Raw genomic sequence first — 9,464 nt, 5'->3', positions numbered from 1 at the left:
TTCCACCGTTGTCTTAGAGCAACAAGTAGAAGATGTCAAATTCATGTGATTTCTTGCAGCCTTTCACGACGCCACACTTCTAGCAGATTATGAGGTATATATTAAATGATTTCTGTGTAAGAGATCTAGCGATAGAATTTTCTTCATACAAGTTCTTTCTAAGAAATTAACTATAATTTTTGGATGATGAGTAATATTTTCTTTCAATATTTGATAAGTTTGAGATAATATTATATTAGTGAATTTAGGATAATATATTTCTTCAACGTTTGATCTTAAGTAATGTGGATAATTTTCTTAAACAGATAAAAGGGCAGGACTCTGATAATGATTTAGGAGTCGACCTGGTGAGAAACACTGTGTGTGGACTATCATGGGCAGATAAGATTCCCTTTGAAGGTTTTGTGGCGAGGACATCTTTTAGGCTGAGTTATTTCTTGTGCACTTTCAGTGTCATGGGTTTGCTTCTATTCCCAAGAACAAAGGATCAAAAGATTAGCTTGAATAAATTCATGAAGGACGACGATCTTCTTGAACAAAATGCCAATGCATCAGACATGAATTGTGACAAAACACGATGTTTTCTTCGAGTTAATCTTTGAGCTTATAAATGTGGCGGTTTTGAACAAGGGTCATTCCCTCACAAATCTATCTTGACAACTTCAAATGTGATAAAAATCATATTTTTAGCCCAAATTTTCTCGAAGATCATAAAATTTCCTCATACAACAAAATAACACAAAATAATATCAATTAAGCATGTCAGAAGCAAGAACAAGGAGAAATTTGATAACCAAAATACGAATGATTACGAGCTTATTAGAGGGCCTGTTTGCTGAGGTTGTTCTTTCTTCTTCTTGCAAATAAGAAAAAATTGATTGCATGTTAATTGTAGTCTGCCCAGAAAACAAAGACAAAAATCTCAAAACAATGAAAGAAAAATACCAAGAGATATATGTGAATGTTATTTTCTCACTTGCTGTTACTTTTATCTTATTTTCAGCTTCTAACATTATTAAATACATGCCATGTACAAGTTAGATAGAAAATTTAAATTAAACTAATAAACAAAAGAGTTCATCATCAGAATTCTAGAACAATTCAAAGTGACCAACAAAGAATACTCATATGAATCTTCACTCAATCAGAAAGTTAAAAGAAAACAAAAGAACGGTGAAGAAAGTCACCACAACCAAACAATTCCAGAGAACTTCTTCCTACTATCAACTCTTTGATATATATTATAACACAAACAATAAACTTTTTTATTAAGGCACCATCAGTTAAGCAAGATTCAAGTAAATAAGAAAATCATGTTTATAATTTCACGTGATTCTAGAAGGAAAATGAAATTAATGCAACTCCATAAAAATGATTAAGTTTCACAGACACTGGCATACCTGAGAAATGTATACACCTAAAACAAACTCAATTAGATATCAACAAGAGTGACTACCAGTCATCGTTTAAAGAAAGAAGATTTTCAAAAACCACAATGAGGACCAACATGGTCCGATTTGTAATAAATTATTACGAATAGAGCCATAGAACACATGAGATGGAAGAAAATTCTTCTCTGCTGTATTGCACGGAAATTATCAATCATACATATATACAAATGAGTTGCATACAGCTGTCAAAAACTACCTAAACCAACTTAAACTAACTAAATGCACTTAAAGCTAACTAATCTAACAAATAGAGAAAAATAATTACACCTGTTTAAAACTCCCCCTCAATGTGGCTTGTAAAGATCCTTTATAGCCATCTTGGACAGTAGCGGTGCTAAGCGAGCAATGGGTAAGGGCTTGGTAAAGATGTCCGCTAGCTGATGTTGTGAGCGTATCAACAAAAGTTTGATAATCCCTTCATGTACTTTGTCTCGAAAAAAATGACAATCGATTTCAATGTGTTTTGTGCGTTCATGAAAAGTTGGATTCGACGCTATATGCACATCAGCTTGATTATCACAGTAAATGGTTGTGGAATCAGTCAAAGGAATAGAAAAATCTGAGAATAAGTGAGTCATCCAAACAATCTCACTTGCTGTTGTAGCAAGGGATCGATATTATGCCTCTGCTGATGAACGAGATAATGTTGTTTGTTTCTTGGCTTTCCATGACACAAGGGAATGACCAAGGAAGATACACAACCCTGTAACCGATTTGCGAGAGTCCGCACATGCAGCCCAATCAGCGTCACAGAAGGCTTTCAGCTGTAGGGGAGATGACGCTGAGAAGAAAAGTCCATGTCCTAAATTCCGTTTGATGTATTGAAGGAGATGATGGACAGCTTGTAAATGAGGTGTGCGGGGTTGAGACACAAACTGACTTAGTTTGTGAACAACAAATGAAAGATCTGGCCTTGAAAGTGTGAGATATAATAAACGACCCACAATGCGCCTGTATTGGGTAATATCCTCAAAGGGGATCGCCATCATTGGAATTCAGGTGAACCTTAAGATCCATGGGTGTCATCACTAGCTTGCTGGCCAGAAAACCTGTGTCAGCAAGAAGTTGCAAAGCATATTGGCGTTGTGATAATACAATGCCCGTGGAAGATCGAGCAATTTCAACACCCAAGAAGTATTTCAGGCAGCCCAGATCACGAAGCTTGAAATGGCAATGTAAGAACTGCTTTAAGGATTCAATGAGCACAGAAGATGGCCCAGTGATAATGATGTCATCCACATATACTAATAGAGCAACAAATGAGGAACCCGATCTGATGCGAACGCGGAAGGTCAAGCCCCAAGGAAAGCATGAGATCCTTTGGAGTTGCCGGAAGGACCAATTACGAGGGGACGATTGAAGAAGTTCAAGGAAGCATTGCATGGGCTTGTGAGCAAAGGAGAAGGATTTACAAGCGAGGTGCAGAGTGCGGAAGAATTCGTGATGCATAGGAGTACGTGTGGAGGCCAAAGGAACATTATTCAAGCGACTTTGTGAACGACCGAGGCTACACGGACCTGTACATGGGGTTCGTGTCCATTACACACAAGAATGAAGAAATCCAGAGTCTACACGGACCCGAGCACGGACCTGTACACGGGGTCCGTGTCCTTTGTTTGCTGGAGAGTATTTTTGGCCGAGTGTACACGGACCCGTACACAGAGGCCTACACGGGGTCCGTGTCTGAGACGTCTTGGCGAATAAATTTTCCTTTTTAGTGTTTTAATTTGTTTGGTAACTAGATTTGATATCTTTTGATATGTAAACAATATTTGGACGAAAATTGACACACAATTAGATCATTATTGATAGTTTATCAAATTTGGAGATTTTCTCTCAACTTTTTTTCAAAGCTTCGCTTTGTGTTCATCAAAAATCAAACTTATCAAGATTCTTGTGGCGTTTGTCGATTGATTTCATACGGATTGTCAAGGACAAGTTCTTTGAAGGTTCGTCTATTTCTCAATTGTTTATCGTTAATATTTGTTGCTAAGTTTCATAACTTGGAGGTGAATATCACAAAAATCATACTTGATTCAAAAGATCGGGACAACATCGTTCCTTGTTCATTATCGAACCGAGGGCGCGATCACAATTAATCGTGTTTGCTTTTCGTTCGTACGAGGATTCACATCATTTGGTATCAGAGCTTAGGTTCATTGAATTAAAGTAAGTTTATCGATTTACTTTCTCGTTCTCTTTTCAGATCTGTGTTATTCTTTCATTCTTTTTCAGATCTGTTTTGTCTTTTTCTTCGTCGTCAGTTTCCGAAATTTTGGTGATCTTTTTTGGGATTTTCGAGTAAAGTGCTCAGCAAATAAAAAAAAAAGAGTACCAAAAACCCAAAAATTCACCATTATTTCTTTTTGATATCTTGTTCAATTTCCTTTAGAGAGTCATATTCAATTGCCTCTCACAGTCAAAAAAAAATTTACATATTTTCGAATTTTTTGTCTACGCAGTCCAAGTGAGTCAATCACATTTGTTCACGAGTTGAAACTTGATTGTTTGATAAACTCAAATACAAAGCTTGAGCCCCTTGGGAGAACTCTCGAATTTGAGTGACATTACTTGAGTGCGAGTACATTTTCTTTGGAGTGAATGGTGAGTATTTGTTGTGAGCAAAAAAAAAATAAGAGAGGAGAGACGAGTGAATTTCTTTGGAGTGACCGTGAGCATTTGGGTGAGGAACATTTTGTTTTCTACTAACGTTTTCTTGCAGGTACAAATTTTAAAATTAAATGGAGAGGGAGGTAGGAGATAGTTCGAACCAAGGACTATCTAAGGTTCAAATGGAGGCGTTTTTTGGGCATTTTAGTGGGATGATGAGGAATGAATTGGAGTCCTTACATGAGAGGTTGGATAAACTTGATGTTAGTACTAGTGGGAGTAAATCTAAACCTAAAGATGTGGGTAGAGGAGAAGATGAGCAGTATGATATGGGAGAAAATGATGAGAGCCAAAATGAAAATTGGGGTAGGAATGGAAGAGGTAGAGGATTTGGTAGAGGAAGAAGAGAAGCAGTACATGGTAGATATGATGGGAATAGGGAAGATGGCCATATGGGTAGTATTAAGATGAAAATTCCATCATTCCATGGGAAATCTGACCCGGATGCGTACTTAGAGGGGAAAAGAGGGTAGAGTTAGTATTTGAATGTCACCACTACTCCGAACAAAAGAAGGTGAGGTTGGCGGTGGTGGAATTCTTATATTATGCTCTCATTTGGTGGGATCAATTAGTGACCACTAGAAGGAGGTATAATGAGAGACCCATTGAATATTGGGATGAGATGAAGAGGGTCATGAGGAAGAGGTTTGTGCCCAATCACTACTATAGAGAGATGTTTAAGAGGCTATAAACTTTGACACAAGAGTTAAAGAATGTGGAGGACTACTATAAGGAGATGGAAGTAGTCATGATTAGGGCAAATATTGAGGAAGATAGTGAGGCAACGATGGCTCGTTTTCTTTGTGGTTTGAACAGGGAAATACAGGATCAAGTGGAGCTTAGGCACTACTTGGATCTAGACGAGATGGTGCAAATGGCCATAAAGGTGGAGCAGCAACTCAAGAGGCGAGGAGTTGGCCGCACTAATCAAGCTGGGAGTTCATCATCTTCTTGGCGATCAAATGTGGTGAAACGTGAGGAGAATAAGGTGGTGACCAAGCCCAAGGTTGAGGCCAAACACGAGGCACCTAAACAAGGAGTGCAAGGTAAATCTGAAACTCCTCTTACTCGAGCTAGAGACACTAGATGTTTTAGGTGTCAAGGGTTGGGTCATATTGCTAGTGAATGTCCTAATAAAAGGGTGATGATTTTAAATGACTATGGTGAGTATGAATCGCATAGTGAGGGTGATGATGATGATGAGATGCCTGCATTAGAGGATCCTGATGAGGGATATGAGGCGGTGGTAGGTGAAGCACTAGTGACTAGGCGAATCATGAGTGCCCAAGTCAAGGAGGAGGATACTGACCAAAGGGAGAACTTGTTCCACACTAGGTGTTTTGTAAATCAAAAAGTTTGCAATTTAATCATAGATGGGGGAAGTTGTACCAATGTGGCTAGTAGTGAGATGGTGGAAAAATTGGGTTTACCTACACTAAAGCTTCCTCAACCATATAGGCTTCAATGGTTGAACGATTGTGCGGAGGTGAAGGTGAACAAACAAGTGTTGATTTCTTTTGTTATTGGGAAGTATGTGGATGAGGTCTTGTGTGATGTGGTACCTATGCATGCGTGTCATATCTTGTTGGGTAGGCCGTGGCAATATGATAGGCGGGTAGCACATGATGGGTTCAAGAATAAGTACTCTTTTGTATTGAAGAAGGAGTCCATTGTATTACTTCCATTGTCCCCAAAACAAGTGTTGGAGGACCAATTAAAAAAAAAAAAGACGAGGCCGAAAAAAGGAGTGAACAAAAAAGTGAGGTGGCCTTTGAAAATAAAAATGAAATGGCTGAAAAAAAGAGTGATAAAAAGAGTGAGATAGCCATACAAAAGAAAAATGAGAGGAAAGAAATTGAGAGGAAAGAAAATGAGAGGAAAGAGGCAAAAAAAAAAAACATATATGGCCCAAAAAGGTGAGTTGAAACATTTAATGCACACACATGAACCACTTGTGTTGATTCTTTACAAGGAGATTCTCCTTAACACAAGTGATATAGCCGGGTCCCTTCCGAGCATTGTTGTGTCACTTCTGCAGGAGTTTGATGATATATTTCAGGAGGAGCTACCTCAAGGACTACCACCATTGAGGAGGATTGAGCACCAGATTGACTTTGTGCCCGGGAGTGCATTGCCGAATCGACCAGCTTATAGGAGCAATCCGGAGGAGACTAAGGAGCTTCAACGACAGGTAAGTGAGTTGTTAGATAGAGGTTTTGTGCGTGAGTCCATGTCACCTTGTGCCGTACCTGTTTTATTAGTTCCTAAGAAGGATGGCTCATGGCGTATGTGTGTAGATTGTAGGGCAATCAATAACATCACCATTAAGTATAGGCATCCCATAGCTAGACTAGATGATATGTTAGATGAGTTGCATGGTGCATGTATTTTTAGCAAGATTGATTTAAAGAGTGGTTATCATCAAATTAGGATGAGGGAAGGTGACGAGTGGAAAACTGCATTTAAAACCAAATATGGGTTATATGAGTGGATGGTCATGCCTTTTGGCTTAACTAACGCTCCTAGCACCTTTATGAGGTTAATGAACCATGTCTTGCGTGCATACATAGGGAAGTTTGTTGTTGTTTACTTTGATGATATCCTAGTATATAACAAAGACTTGGATGAGCATGTTGTTCACTTGAAACTTGTGCTAATCACACTAAAGGCTGAAAATCTATATGCTAACTTGAAGAAATGTGATTTTTGTACAAGCAAACTTGTCTTTCTTGGTTTTGTGGTAAGCTCACAGGGGATACAAGTGGATGAAGACAAGGTAAGTGCTATTCGGGATTGGCCATCGCCTACTACTGTTGGTCAAGTCCGAAGTTTTCATGGTCTTGCAAGCTTCTATAGGAGGTTTATTAAGGGTTTTAGCACACTGGCAGCACCGATGACGGTGGTAATCAAGAAGAACGTTCCATTCCATTGGGGCAAGGAGCAAGAGAAGTCTTTTAATCTTATTAAGCAAAAATTAATTAATGCTCCTTTAATTGTTTTACCTGATTTTGCTAACACCTTTGAAATTGAATGTGATGCCTCAGGTGTAGGTATTGGTGGAGTCTTGATGCAAGGAGGTCGACCGGTGGCGTACTTCAGCGAGAAACTAAATGGAGCCGCCCTGAACTATCCCACGTATGACAAGGAGTTCTACGCACTTGTGAGGACTCTAGGGACGTTGCAGCACTACTTGAGGCCTAAGGAGTTTGTGATTCATACGGATCATGAATCTCTAAAGCACCTTAAGGGGCAACAAAAGCTGAACAAGCGGCATGCCAAGTGGGTGGCATTCATATAGACATTCCCATACATAATCAAGTACAAAAAAGGTAAGGAAAATATAGTGGCCGACGCACTATCACGGAGGTACGTACTGATCTCTACCTTGGAATCAAAAATCTTGGGATTTGATCATGTGAAAGAGTTGTATGTGCTGGATGATGAATTTAAGAGTGTGTTTGAAACTTGTATGCATGGTCCACATGAGAGATTCTATTTGCATAACGGTTTCTTGTTTAGAGAAGATAGATTGTGCATCCCTAAATCATCCATTCGTGAGTTACTTGTTAGGGAAGCACATGGGGGTGGTTCGATGGGACACTTTGGTGTGGCAAAAACTTTGAATGCTTTGCATGAACATTTTATTGGCCACATATGAAGCGTGATGTTGAACGAGTTTGTGATAAGTGCATAACTTGTAGGCAAGCTAAGTCTAGGACACAACCACATGGATTGTATACACCACTTCCTGTCCCTAGTGAACCTTGGATTGACATATCTATGGACTTTGTTTTGGGATTTCCTAGGACAAAGAAGGGGAGGGATTCAATATTTTTTGTTGTTGATAGATTTTCGAAAATGGCGCATTTTATTGCTTGTCACAAAACTGATGATGCTTCTTACATTGCGGAATTGTTCTTTAGAGAAGTCGTTAGGTTGCATGGTATGCCTAGGACTATCGTTTCTGACCGTGATGTTAAATTCTTGAGTTACTTTTGGAAGACGTTGTGGGCTAAACTTGGCACAAAATTGTTGTTTTCTACCACTTGTCATCCTCAAACGGATGGACAAACTGAGGTTGTTAATAGAACCTTAGGAACACTTTTGCGTGCAATACTTAAAAAGAACTTAAAGAATTGGGAAGATTGTTTGCAATTTGTTGAGTTTGCGTATAATCATTGCATGCATTCAACTAAAAATTATTCTCCATTTGAGGTTGTTTATGGTTTTAATCCTTTGACTTCGTTGGATTTGATGACTTTACCTGTGAGTGAAAGGTTAAACATGGATGGCAAGAAGAAGGCTGAATTTGTTAGGAGCTTGCATGAGAAGGTCAAGGCCAATATTGAGAAGAGAAATGAGCAATATGCCAAGCAAGCCAACAAAGGGAAAAAGAAGGTGATATTTGAGAAGGGAGATTGGGTGTGGTTACACTTGAGGAAGGAAAGGTTCCCCGAGAAACAACGTTCAAAGCTCTTACCTAGGGGCGATGGACCATTTCAAGTCCTCGAAAGGATTAATGACAACGCCTACAGACTCGATCTACCAGGTGAGTATAACGTGAGTTCTACTTTTAATGTTAGTGACTTGTCATTGTTTGATGTAGGTGATGAACTAGATTTGAGGACAAATCCTTTTCAAGAAGGGGAGGATGATGCGAACACGGAAGGTCAAGCCCCAAGAAAAACATGGGACCCTTTGGAGTGGCCGGAGGGACCAATTACGAGGGGAACGATTGAAGAAGTTCAAGGAAGCGTTGCATGGGCTTGTGAGCAAAGGAGAAGGATTTACAAGCGAGGTGCAGAGTGCGGAAGACTTCGTGATGCATGGGAGTACGTGTAGAGGCCAAAGGAACATTATTCAAGCGACTTTGTGAACGACCGAGGCTACACGGATGTGTACACGGACCTGTACACGGGGTTCGTGTCCATTACACACAAGAATGAAGAAATCCAGAGTCTACACGGACCCGAGCACGGACCTGTACACGGGGTCCGTGTCCTTTGTTTGCTGGAGAGTATTTTTGGCTGAGTGTACACGGACCCATACACGGAGGCCTACACGGGGTCCGTGTCTGAGACGTCTTGGAGAATAAATTTTCCTTTTTAGTGTTTTAATTTGTTTGGTAACTAGATTTGATATCTTTTGATATGTAAACAATATTTGGACAAAAATTGACACACAATTAGATCATTGTTGATAGTTTATCAAATTTGGAGATTTTTCTCTCAAATTTTTTTCAAAGCAGCTTCGCTTTGTGTTCATCAAAAATCAAACTTATCAAGATTCGTTCTTGTGGCGTTTGTCGATTGATTTCATACGGATTGTCAAGGACAAGTTCTT

At 39.4% G+C, this 9,464-nt stretch overlaps 1 pseudogene; it reads left to right on the top strand.

The window, feature by feature from the left end:
• The first annotated feature begins 4,743 nt into the window (after nucleotides 1-4,743).
• LOC142544362 (uncharacterized) lies at nucleotides 4,744-8,963 on the top strand (annotated as a pseudogene).
• The last annotated feature ends 501 nt before the right edge of the window (nucleotides 8,964-9,464 follow it).

The sequence above is a fragment of the Primulina tabacum genome, chromosome 5, assembly GCF_025594145.1.
Source record: "Primulina tabacum isolate GXHZ01 chromosome 5, ASM2559414v2, whole genome shotgun sequence".
In the NCBI taxonomy this organism is placed as follows: domain Eukaryota; kingdom Viridiplantae; phylum Streptophyta; class Magnoliopsida; order Lamiales; family Gesneriaceae; genus Primulina; species Primulina tabacum.
This window is presented reverse-complemented; position numbering and strand designations above follow the sequence as displayed.